This window comes from Procambarus clarkii, chromosome 19 (assembly GCF_040958095.1).
Source record: "Procambarus clarkii isolate CNS0578487 chromosome 19, FALCON_Pclarkii_2.0, whole genome shotgun sequence".
In the NCBI taxonomy this organism is placed as follows: domain Eukaryota; kingdom Metazoa; phylum Arthropoda; class Malacostraca; order Decapoda; family Cambaridae; genus Procambarus; species Procambarus clarkii.
Genome location: NC_091168.1, coordinates 32,005,416 through 32,018,723, shown reverse-complemented (window position 1 = coordinate 32,018,723; position 13,308 = coordinate 32,005,416). Strand labels below are relative to the sequence as shown.

Here is a 13,308-nt window from a genome sequence, read left to right as displayed (position 1 = left end):
TTCACCTGGCCGGGGGAGGAGGGGTTCACCTGGCCGGGGGAGGAGGGGTTCACCTGGCCGGGGGAGGAGGGGTTCACCTGGCCGGGGGAGGAGGGGTTCACCTGGCCGGGGGAGGAGGGGTTCACCTGGCCGGGGGAGGAGGGGTTCACCTGGCCGGGGGAGGAGGGGTTCACCTGGCCGGGGGAGGAGGGGTTCACCTGGCCGGGGGAGGAGGGGAGGGGGTATATAAACCCCAACACCCCACCAAGTGTCATCTGACTCAACTTCCACAACAATATTTTTTTCAAAATTTCGAATCTTCCCTCAAATCCGGATCCGGTTGAGGAACGGTATAATCCGGATTTCCAAGTATCCTCTTTCTAATAATTTAAGAATTAGTAATTGCTCGTTCATTTGCATATTCGGTTTAAAAAAAGATGTCAGTTTACCGGGAGTTGTGACCAATTTATAAATACGTATCATTTCTTTACGTAACTGACCAATGCGTTAACGTATCCTAACGTATTTTTGAAGAATAAAGCACCGTAAAATAGACGTTTTTACCCTCCTGGTAGGCTAGGCTGTAGGCTGATTGAGTACGTAGGTTCCTAGTTAAGCCAAACAGTCGTATTTCTGACGTTGTGGCAGCTTGAGACGGCGTGAGGTCACCAGCTGCTAACGCCAGACAGGAATTAAGGCAAGATAAGGAGATAAGATACTATCTAAAGTCACTCATCGTAAAAAATGCGACTGTTTTTAACTACTCATAAACGTACGAAAACGGGCAATTCAACCATTGTTTAGGCTGAGAAAGCGTTAGTTTTCCGGTGCTTTGATTGCTACTAATGCGTCAATTTTTCAACGCATTGGTCGGTTCGTATCCGGTTAGTGAAACCATTGTGTCTTTAACGGAATGTTAAATAGGGAAGGAAAGGAACTATCAGGGGGAAAGCGCCATGCCAATACAACTATATAGCACTGGGAAGGGGTCAGGATAAGGATTTGGGATGGGACGGAGGGAAGGAATGGTGCCCCAACCACTTGTATAGACGGTCGGGGATTGAACGCCGACCTGCATGAAGCGAGACCGTTCCTCACCAATTTCCGCTTGTGCTATGTACACTAACAGTAAATATAATATTATTAAATGCAGAATAAAAGTGTAAAAATAATAGTAAAAATAACAATTTAGAAGATTGGGAGAGAGATTAGATTGGGAGAGACCCCATTACGTAATGGGGTCCAGCCAATTATGTCAACAGCCTCGCGGACCCCATTACGTAATGGGGTCCAGCTAATTATGTCAACAGCCTCGCGGACCCCATTACGTAATGGGGTCCAGCTAATTATGTCAACAGCCTCCCGGACCCCATTACTTAATGGGGTCAAGCCAATTATGTCAACAGCCTCGCGGGCCCCATTACATGTAATGGGGCCCGCGAGGCTGGTCACATAATTGGCTGAAGCAAGTGGTAACAGCTTTACCTGGATTTACCTGAATGGTTCAGTGTGGGGGTGACTAAACAGGAACTATGAGGTCCAGTATGGCGCGAGTGATATGATTGGCTGGGAGTGCCAGGCAGCGTTGGCGCCTGGCACTCCCAGTGTGATGACAACTCTGGCACTGTTAGCGTGGTGCCAAGTGGTGCCAGGGAGACTGCCACCCATCACAGCCTGCTTGAACCACACCTTCAGGTATGTTATTGTGTGTGGGGGCGTGGGCGTGGTGCCATCTGGGGGTGCCAGTAGCTGGTGCCATCTGGTGGCGGTATGGTGCCCTACAACTCGGTATATTCCGGCCGTTACTCCGTGGAAAAGTCAAATTCAAATTTCAAAATTCAAAGTACAACGGTTTTGTCTGGCCAGAAACGTTACAAAATGCTGGTTGTTTTTGCTTAACCCAAGCAACCCACCTAACCCTATTGAGGTCGGTGGTTACCTCAACATTACGGTGGTTTGATGGTTGTTAATACGTCGCATTTGCAACGTTTTGGGCGATTCCGTAAGAATTGTGATGTATTAGTACTTCGTCTCACTGTCAGGGGTGTCCCCCCCTCTCCCCCCTCTCCCCCCCCTCCCCCCCCCCCGGGGGCCAGGTGTATTTAAGGGGGTGGGGGAGGCATGGGCTGCGGCTCTTGGGTCCCGCCTTTCGTTCCATAAGAGATTGATACATAGTGGTCATAGCCTCGTAGCGCTTCGGAGCTCATAACCTGTTTAATAAATGTAAACACAGCTGCTGTAAATTGAGGAAAGATGCACTGGTTTCGTAAGCGGTTGGTATAGATGGTGGGTAAATACTGGCCTTGGTCAATTGTGGCTTATCTGTGTTGTTGACGCAGATATCAGGTATCTGTTGACCCACATGTTGGAGTGTTGGGTGTGGACTCTGTCGGTCCAAGGTGAGTCTGTGATTTACCCGTGTCTAGCTTCCAGGGTTCTATTACTACTCCCCTGAGCTTGGCCTCTGTAACTTGATCTCTGGAGCTGTTGCTTGCAGCACCCTGCAGGCCCCATGCAACCCGGATGGTTCGGCACTTCTTGCAGGAACTTGTTCACTTGTCTCTTGAACACGTAACACTTTGGCTGCGGTAATAGTTCTTAAATTTGTAGGGAGGAGGTTGAGGGCTGTGGACTTGTGTTCAGTGTTTTTAGGGTGACGGGTGTGGGGTGGGGTGTTGACATAGGTGCCCACAGGAGAGCGGGAGAATGGCTTTGTTTCCTTGTGTTGGTGTGGTCTGGGATGACAGCCCACTGCGCCACAGAGCTATGACCATCTTCATCACATCTTGTTCCTTCCTACGACTACTAAACACACCAACCTAAGAGGACTAAGCTGCGAGGGTCAAGAAACAATCAAAGGAGACATGATCACAACATAGATGATACACAGAAAAATACAAAATAATCCAGGGCTATTCACTGCACACGAGTATGTAGCACTTGGAAGGGATGAGGATTAGGGATGGAACAGGATATTCCTGCGAGGGATAGTGAGCCGTCCCCCCCCCCCCAAGTGTTGCCCATTTGTGTCAGGCGGTGGTTGAGTATTTAGGACAAGGTGGACGGCCGTGGCGTCTTGGAATTAAGAGAAAGTGGAACGAGAAGGCACAAGTGGAAGCCGGAAACACAAATGAGTCTAAGAAATGTAAGGAAATACTGGTATCCGGTACTGGTGGAAACAGGTCGTGGAAGCCACCTCCATCCACAGCTTTCACGACAGGTCCGACATTGAATTCGAACATTCAAATGATTCAATCATAACACAACAGGTACAACAAGGCCAGGAGGCGGGGCCCAAGAGCTACACCTCACTCCGCAGTGGTCACTGTTAGGTAAGTACTTCACGTTGCTGCTGCTCCTTCATGCATCACTGTGGCCCCCGTGACGGGCCAGGGTGGGCCACGTGGCCCCCGTGACGGGCCAGGGTGGGCCACGTGGCCCCCGTGACGGGCCAGGGTGGGCCACGTGGCCCCCGTGACGGGCCAGGGTGGGCCACGTGGCCCCCGTGACGGGCCAGGGTGGGCCACGTGGCCCCCGTGACGGGCCAGGGTGGGCCACGTGGCCCCCGTGACGGGCCAGGGTGGGCCACGTGGCCCCCGTGACGGGCCAGGGTGGGCCACGTGGCCCCCGTGACGGGCCAGGGTGGGCCACGTGGCCCCCGTGACGGGCCAGGGTGGGCCACGTGGCCCCCGTGACGGGCCAGGGTGGGCCACGTGGCCCCCGTGACGGGCCAGGGTGGGCCACGTGGCCCCCGTGACGGGCCAGGGTGGGCCACGTGGCCCCCGTGACGGGCCAGGGTGGGCCACGTGGCCCCCGTGACGGGCCAGGGTGGGCCACGTGGCCCCCGTGACGGGCCAGGCACACCCTCCCCCCCCCCTCACACTGGTAAAATAAATGGTTGGCCGCCAAACGTAACCATCCGTGGTGCCAAGTGTAGTGACGAGGAAGACATAGTCCTGGTCTGCCTCACTGTTGTGGCATGTTGCTTGCTACTGTGGGGTTACCGGGTGTGGGGGGGCTGACTACTGGGAGTGAGGTCTAGCTCTTGTGCCCCGCCTCCTGGTCTTGGTGTACCTTTTGTGTTATAATTTATCAATTCAGAGGTTCGAATTCCTTGTCGAATCTGACCTGAAAGTTGTGCATAGAGGAGGCTTCTGGTATGAATTAGTACACTAATAGTCCAACTGACCGTCCTACAGGCCCAGACCCTGACCCTGGCAAGGTAGTAATGAACTCAGTAAAAATACGTAATATTAAAATTTGGTGCACAAATGAAGATGGAATTACATATAAAGCAGTTGAACTGCAAGAATGGGTGGCTGAACTGCATTTAAATATAACCATTATGGACCCCGCTTGCACTGCTACCATTGTAGACCTCCACAAGAGAGGCTTTAAACAACAGAATGTGGGATCCAAGAGCCAATGTTCGATCCTTCAGGCACAAATAGGTGTGCATGCGCGTGCGCACACACACACTTGTGGGTTTGGGAGCTCCTGGGTCACTAGTGCAGTGGGAGGGGTTATCAGGCTACTTCAAAGTGAAAAAGTGTATACGAGTGAATGACAAAACTTGGATTTTGACTTAATCATAAGGTAGTGAAGAAATACAGTAGAAATAGCGTCATTGAAAATAGTTGTTGAACACATTGTGGCAGTGTGAAGCGTGGAGGAGACCTCACGCTGACTGTGACCTCACACTCTCAACCTGTGACCGACCGTGACCTCACCCCGGCTACAACTTTTCCTACACCATGTGTTAACAGGTCGGTAAGATACTTGGAACCCCTGTGGGTAAGGTTGGATTATAGCAATGACTAGGTCAGGAAGGGCGTCTAGGTCCAACAGTATTATGATTGAAGAAGAGGATAGGTTTGTGGAGAAGCTGATTGGGAAATTTGTAGAGAAGAGAGATGTTTGGATAGATGATCTAATCCAGGGGATTAAAAGTGAGATGTTTAATAAGATACAGGATAAGGTTCAGAGACAAAAATGAGAATTTATGGACTATATTCAAGAAGAAATCTGGAAGAGCAGAGTGGCATGGGAAAGTGAGATAACTCGGCTTACAAGTGAATGTGGCAGGAATAAGGGAAGCATGGCCAGGGAAGGGGGAGTAGTGAGTGTGGGAGGGGTGAGGGTTAGCCAGGGGGGGGGGGGGGGGGCGACCAGCATGACCCTTCACTGAGAAGGTCAATCATAATCCATGGATTACTTCAAGCCAAGGCATCATCGAGGCAGGAAAGGATGGAGATTGAAGATTTTGAGTTACAGGTGATCTTGAGAGATATGAGAGCCCAGATGGCAGGGAATGAGGTGGGAATCCACCACCACATTGGGCCTTATAACTGTAACAAGAAATGACCTGTCCCGGTACAGTTCACTAACGACGAGGCTGTGGATTACATGCTGCAATACAAGCACTTACTCAGAGGTAGCGAGAACTATTACAACGTGTATATTGACAGATACATGACCAAAGATGAGCAGATAGCCCACAGGGCGAGCCGTCCTCGACACACCACCTCAAATTTGAGTGTAGTTACCCACCCCCGTGCTAACCCACCCGCGTGCTAACCCACCCCCGTGCTAACCCACCCCCAGTGCTAACGAGCCCACACCTGCTTCCCAGGTCACACCCTCCCCATATCAGCCCTCCCTGTCCCTGCTTATCTCCCCAACACCTCCCCTGTCCCCTCTGACCCCATTGTATTCGAATCTATCTGCTTCATCCCACATTCCAAGGACCCCCTCAACCCCTCAACCCCCAAAACTCGCCCAGCTCTCACCCCCTCTTCATCCCCTCTCCTTCCATGTGACCCCCTCCCCTTGCGAGGGGGGGGGGGTTCACATGGACCCCCTGTGGGGGACGTGGGGGGGACCCCCCCACCTCTTCCTCCATTTCCCTTCTGCCCAATGCCCACACCTACCCATGAGTTCCCTCTGACTAATACAACCTCCCTCCCACTCTCACTATCCATGTTCCATCCGCCCCTCTTCCCCCCACCCCCTCTATCCTTCTCCCCCCAACCTCTCAACCTCTAACTGACTCCCAACCTTACGCTACCTCTCGACCCCTCCATGCCTCTCAGACCCTTCCTAATCTTCAGACCCAGTATGCCCTTCCTACTCCAGACCTACCTACCCAGGCCCTACCCCAGACCTTCCTACTTACCTTCATAGATGTCCAGACCCCATTCACCCCCCCAAGCACCCCTCCAGACCCCCCTCGGATCCCCCCAGACCCCCAGAGAAAGGGCGAACTCTGGTACCAGAGTTTCCATAAAGCAGTTGGACCAGACAAAGTATCACTGTAGATACTAAAAGAAGCAGCGCAGGCTCTCGGCGTGCCTCTGGCAATGCTCTTTAATGAGTCACTTATGTCGGGAGAATTGCCCAGTTGCTGGAAGGAGACAAATGTTGTACCGATTTTAAAGAAAGGCGATAGGGAGGAGGCACTTAACTATAGACCTGTATCACTGACAAGCATCCCCTGTAAAATACTGTACTTGAAAGAATAATTAGGCTACGACTGGTTGCACATCTGGAGAACGTTAGGTTTGTAAACAAACACCAACATGGGTTCTGGAAAGGGAAATCTTGCCTAACAAACGTTTTGGAATTCTATGATAAATAACGAGGATAAGACAGGACAGAGATGGTTGGGCAGACTGCATATTTCTGGACTGCCAAAAAGCCTTTGATACAGTACCGCACATGAGACTGTTGTTCAAGCTCGAGAGGCAGGCGGGGGTGGGAGGAAAGGTCCTAGCATGGATAAGGAACTACCTTACCTTGAGGTGCTTCCTGAGCTCAACGTCCCCGCGGCCCGGTCGTCGATCAGGCCTCCTGGTTGCTGGACTGATCAACCAGGCTGTTGGACGTGGCTGCTCGCAGCCTGACGTATGAGTCACAGCCTGGTTGATAAGGTACCCATTGGAGGTGTCCTTTCCTCTATCCAACTACCTAACAGGAAGGAGCCAAAGAGTTACGGTAAGGGGCGAGAAGTAGGACTGGCGAACAGTAACGAGTGAAGTACCTCAAGGATCGGTACTGGGACCAATTCTATTTCTAGTATATGTTAACGACATGTTTACAGGAGTAGAGTCCTACATGTTGATGTTTGCGGATGATGCAAAGTTGATGAGAAGAGTTGTGACAGATGAGGCTTGCAGGATCCTCCAAGAGGACCTAAACAGGTTGCAGAGATGGTCAGAGAAATGGGTACTGGAGTTCAACACGAGCAAATGTAAAGTTATGGAAATGGGACTAGGTGACAGGAGACCAAAGGGACAGTACACAATGAAGGGGAACAGCCTACCTGTGACGACGCGCGAAAGAGACCTGGGGGTAGACGTAACACCTAATCTATCTCTTGAGGCACATATAAATAGGATAACGACAGCAGCGCACTCTACACTGGCAAAAGTTAGAACATCATTCAGAAACCTAAGTAAGGAGGCATTTAGGGCGCTTTACACTGCCTACGTGAGGCCAGTCTTAGAGTATGCCGCCTCATCATGGAGTCCCCATCTGAAGAAACACATAAGGAAATTTGGAAAAGGTTCAGAAGTTTGCAACGAGACTCGTCCCAGAGCTACGAGGGATGGGGTATGAGGAGCGCCTGAAGGAACTGTGCCTTACGACACTAGAAAAAAGAAGGGAGAGGGGGGGACATGATAGGAACGTATAAAATACTCAGGGAGATTGACAGAGTGGACATAGACGAAATGTTCACACGGAATAGTAACAGAACGAGGGGACATGGATGGAAGCTTGAAACTCAGATGAGTCTCAGAGATGTTAGGAAGTTTTCTTTTAGCGTGAGAGTAGTGGGGAAATGGAATGCGCTTCAGGAACAGGTTGTGGAAGCAAATACTATTCATAATTTTATAACCAGGTATGATAGGGAAATGGGACAGGAGTCATTGCTGTAAACAACCGATGCTCGAAAGGCGGGATCCAAGAGTCAATGCTCGATCCTGCAGACACAACTAGGTGAGTACAAATACGTGAGTACACACACACACACACACACACACACACACACACACACACACACACTGAGAGGCGGGACCAAAGAGCCAGAGCTCAACCCCCGCAAGCACAACTAGGTGAGTACACACGTGTAGTAGAAATATAAATGGAGTAATTACACGAGGCAATCGACAGATAGAAAGGCGGGGTCCAAGAGCTAACAGCTGGACCCCTGCAGGCAGAAAGAGTAAATATATACAAATAGGAGATATACACCAGTATACATGTTCCTGGGTAGTCTACAGGATCGCTAATTATCCCCATATCACCATGAGGTGATATGGTGCGCCTTATCAATAATCTCTAACTGCCAGTTATATATATTCATGTCAAAAACCTCTGCCAAACAACTCAATTCCACTTAAAGATTAGATCTCATTAGTGCCATTAGACCTTGGGGTCTCGGACTGTTGACCTCGTTTAGCGCTTTGTTGACGTTCTAGATTCCAAGGCAGACTCATAGACGGATGCTGGTAGCGTTCCAAGGCAGACTCATAGACGGATGCTGGTTGTGTTCCAAGGCAGACTCATAGACGGATGCTGGTTGTGTTCCAAGGCAGACTCATAGACGGATGCTGGTTGTGTTCCAAGGCAGACTCGCAGACGGATGCTGGTTGTGTTCCAAGGCAGACTCGCAGACGGATGCTGGTTGTGTTCCAAGGCAGACTCATAGACGGATGCTGGTTGTGTTCCAAGGCAGACTCGCAGACGGATGCTGGTTGTGTTCCAAGGCAGACTCACAGACGGATGCTGGTTGTGTTCCAAGGCAGACTCATAGACGGATGCTGGTTGTGTTCCAAGGCAGACTCATAGACGGATGCTGGTTGTGTTCCAAGGCAGACTCACAGACGGATGCTGGTTGTGTTCCAAGGCAGACTCACAGACGGATGCTGGTTGTGTTCCAAGGCAGACTCATAGACGGATGCAAGTAGCGTTCCAAGGCAGACTCATAGACGGATGCTGGTAGCGTTCCAAGGCAGACTCACAGACGGATGCTGGTTGTGTTCCAAGGCAGACTCACAGACGGATGCTGGCTGTCAATATAAAACCACTTCACTCAGAGATTGAGCCAGAGTTATTGTGTAGTCAATAACTCTCTGACCGTGTGTACTGAAGCAGTTCTCTTAACACTGTACCGTAGCAGGGAGGTGGTGGCTGGCAGTTGTGTGGGGGAAGGTGGTGGCAGTGGGTACAAAACAACTTCACTGGGTACTGGCACTCAGTTTTGGCTTGGCACTGTGCAGTGATGATCATGGTGCCACACTGCCCAGTGTGGCCTCCCGTCTCTGACAGTTCACCAGACAAATAGAACCTGTGGATTAGTTGACCATTAATCTTTCGTGATTTGAAAAACACAATTCGTAAAAAGTTTATTTTAAATAATAACTTGTGGTGGTCTATACAATACACAAAAATGTTAAACTGTTTGTCTGATAAAGTGCAAATTAAACCGCCACGATTGAGGGAAGATGTACAGGTTTCGTAAGCGGCGTCTTAGGTAAGGTCAGCAAATCTCGATCCTTGTGAACGCAGCCACTAAGCTACGGGTTGTGAACGCGAAAATTGCTTTACAAACGACTCTCTGCTTTCGTACGTTCGAATATCTATCGAACAGTGCTCCGCTGACGGCGACTGTTCGAACCACACCACCATAAATGGTTCACCCACGTACAACAACCACCAATCACCAACGGAACCCAAACACCTAACTGAACGGAACGGAACTATCAGGAGAAAGCGCCAAGCTATTACGACTATATAGCACTGGGAAGGGGTCAGGATAAGGATTTGGGATGGGACGGAGGGAAGGAATGGTGCCCCAACCACTTGTGGACGGTCGGGGATTGAACGCCGACCTGCATGAAGCGAGACCGTTGCTCTACCGTCCAGCCCAAGTGGTTGGGCCTAATGAGGGCCTAAATCTGCACAATATGCTAATATATAACAATATATAAATATATATATATATATATATATATATATATATATATATATATATATATATATATATATATATATATATATATATATATATATATAAGAGAGAGAGAGAGAGAAAATTCTTGTTTTAAATTAAGAGAATGAGTGCGTCTTTGGGGTCGGCCGCTGGATGGAATGGACTCGCTCGGGTTGGGATTGGTCGCCGCGTGGATAGCATGGGGGGGGGGGTGTTGTTAAGGGTTCAATACACCGTCCACAAACGTCAAAATACGACGTAGGAGGCGAGAGAGGCGGGAGTACGCCTCAGTGCCAAGGTTGGCACGGGGAGAAATAGATGCCACGGGTGCCGCCAGGTCTGGCACACACACAGAGCAACAATGGCACTATGGCGACGCCAACTGCTAACAGTCGCATTTTTGACGGAGTAACGGACGATTGAAGACAGATTTTACCTTGTTAGAGGGGGGGGGGAGGTGACCCCCTCCCTCTCCCCCCTCCCCCCCAGAGTAGTTTAATGGGTCCCGTGTCGCAGTGGGCAGCGTAGTTGGAACGCAACCGAAAAGTTCCGAGTTCAATTCCCTCGGGCGGGAACGAAAGCGTTTGGGAAAAAGTTTCCTTTCATCTGATGCGTCTCTTCACCTAGCAGTAAACAGTTCCCCCGGGAGTTAGCCAACTGTTGTGGGTTGCATCCTGGGGAAGAGTAGTAGCTGGCCTAGTGGGGGCTGTCCCCTGATGCTCCTGTTCACCCACCTGAAATAGGTACCGGGGAAGGCTTCCACGGGCAGTACTGTGTATATTTGCGTATATATATATACAATGTATATATGTAATATATATATTAAGGGATGCCGCTCGTGGTTGTAGGGGACCCATAGCCTTGAAGAGAAACTGCAGCACACGGGGGACGGGTATTAAGGCCTCCCCGTGTGCCTGTGTTGTCTACATAGTTGTCATTAAATTGTTCAGTGTTTCACAGGGACAGAGTGCCAAGGAAAAGGTGCAAAGGAAAAGTAACAAAGAAAAGTTGCAAGAAACAGTGAAAAAAGTTGAAAATCGTAAAGCGACCCACAGTGTGGCAGTGAAGCGACCCACAGTGTGGCAGTGAAGCGACCCACAGTGTGGCAGTGAAGCGACCCACAGTGTGGCAGTGAAGCGACCCACAGTGTGGCAGTGAAGCGACCCACAGTGTGGCAGTGAAGCGACCCACAGTGTGGCAGTGAAGCGACCCACAGTGTGGCAGTGAAGCGACCCACAGTGTGGCAGTGAAGCGACCCACAGTGTGGCAGTGAAGCGACCCACAGTGTGGCAGTGAAGCGACCCACAGTGTGGCAGTGAAGCGACCCACAGTGTGGCAGTGAAGCTGTTACTGGGAACCCCAGCCTCCTGGGGGGGGGGGGAGGCCTCACCCAGGAGGCTAGTCAGGTCCTCCTACACCCTGGAGGAGGAGGAGGGAGGCAGGAGGGAGCTGCCAGACAGCCTGAGGAAGACCTCCCTGCTTGATTACTACAATCAGGTGGACACGCATTGGTGCAGCGGTGACAGGAAGCCTGCAGGTGCCTCGTTTGGCTGTGTGAGTTGCTTGTTACGCTGTTTTGTTGCTTAGCGTCACGTGTACTAACCTGGTTGTACTCGCCTAGTTGTGGTTGCGGGGGTTGAGCTCTGGCTCTTTGGTCCCGCCTCTCAACCGTCAATCAACAGGTGTACAGGTTCCTGAGCCTATTGGGCTCTATCATATCTACATTTGAAACTGTGTATGGAGTCAGCCTCCACCACATCACCCCCTAATGCATTCCATTTGTCAACCACTCTGACACTAAAAAAGTTCTTTCTAATATCTCTGTGGCTCATTTGGGCACTCAGTTTCCACCTGTGTCCCCTTGTGCGTGTGCCCCTTGTGTTAAATAGCCCATCTTTATCTACCCTATCACTTCTTCTCAGAATCTTGTACGTGGTGATCATATCCCCCTAACTCTTCTGTCTTCTAGCGACGTGAGGTTTAATTCCCGTAGTCTCTCCTCGTAGCTCATACCTCTCAGCCCGGGTACTAGTCTGGTGGCAAACCTTTGAACTTTTTCCAGTTTGGTCTTATGCTTGACTAGATATGGACTCCATGCTGGGGCTGCATACTCCAGTATTGGTCTGACATATGTGGTATACAAAGTTCTGAATGATTCCTTGCACAAGTGTCTAAATGCCGTTCTTATGTTAGCCAACCTGGCATATGTCGCTGATGTTATCCTCTTGATATGGGCTTCAGGGGACAGGTCTGGCATGATATCAAACCCCAGGTCTTTCTCTCTCTCTGACTCGTGTAGAATTTCATCTCCCAAATGATACCTTTGGGAGTGTGTGTGTGTGTGTGTGTGTGTGTGTGTGTGTGTGTGTGTGTGTGAACTCACCTATTTGGGCCTGCAGGATCGAGCATTGACTCTTGGATCCCGCCTTTCGAGCATCGGTTGTTTACAGCAATGACTATGGTCCTATTTCCCTATCATATCTAGTTTTAAAATTATGAATAGAATTAGCTTCCACAACCTGTTCCTGAAGTGCATTCCATTTTCCCACTACTCTCACGCTAAAAGAAAACTTCCTAACATCTCTGTGACTCATCTGAGTTTCCAGCTTCCACCTATGTCCCCTCGTTCTGTTACTATTCCGTGTGAACATTTCGTCTATGTCCACTCTGTCAATCCCCCTGAGTATTTTATACGTTCCTATCATGTCCCCCCTCTCCCTTCTTGTTTCTTGTGTCGTAAGGCTCAGTGCTTTCAGGCGCTCTTCATACCCCATCCCTGGTAACTCTGGGACGAGTCTCGTTGCAAACCTCTGAACCTTTTCCAGTTTCCTTATATGCTTCTTCAGGTGGGGACTGCATGATGAGGCGGCATACTCTAAGACTGGCCTTACGTAGGCAGTGTAAAGCGCCCTAAATGCCTCCTTACTTAGGTTTCTGAATGCTGTTCTAACTTTTGCCAGTGTAGAGTACGCTGCTGTCGTTATCCTATTTATATGTGCCTCAGGAGATAGATTAGGTGTTACGTCCACACCCAGGTCTCTTTCTCGCGTCGTCACAAGTAGGCTGTTCCCCTTCATTGTGTACTGTCCCTTTGGTCTCCTATCTCCTAGTCCCATTTCCATAACTTTACATTTACTCGTGTTGAACTCCAGTAGCCAATACTCTGACCATCTCTGTAACCTGTTCAGGTCCTCTTGGAGAATCCTGCAATCCTCATCTGTGACAACTCTTCTCATCAACTTTGCGTCATCCGCGAACATCGACATGTAGGATTCCAGTCCTGTAAACATATCGTTTACATAAATTAGAAAGAGGATTGGTCCCAGCACCGATCC

General features: G+C 50.1%; 1 protein-coding gene across 4 annotated transcripts in view; it reads left to right on the top strand.

Annotated features, from left to right (window-relative positions):
- The window catches only part of LOC123757437 (uncharacterized), a 202,557-nt gene that overhangs the window by 70,622 nt on the left and 118,627 nt on the right, over positions 1-13,308 (top strand). The window lies entirely within an intron of this gene.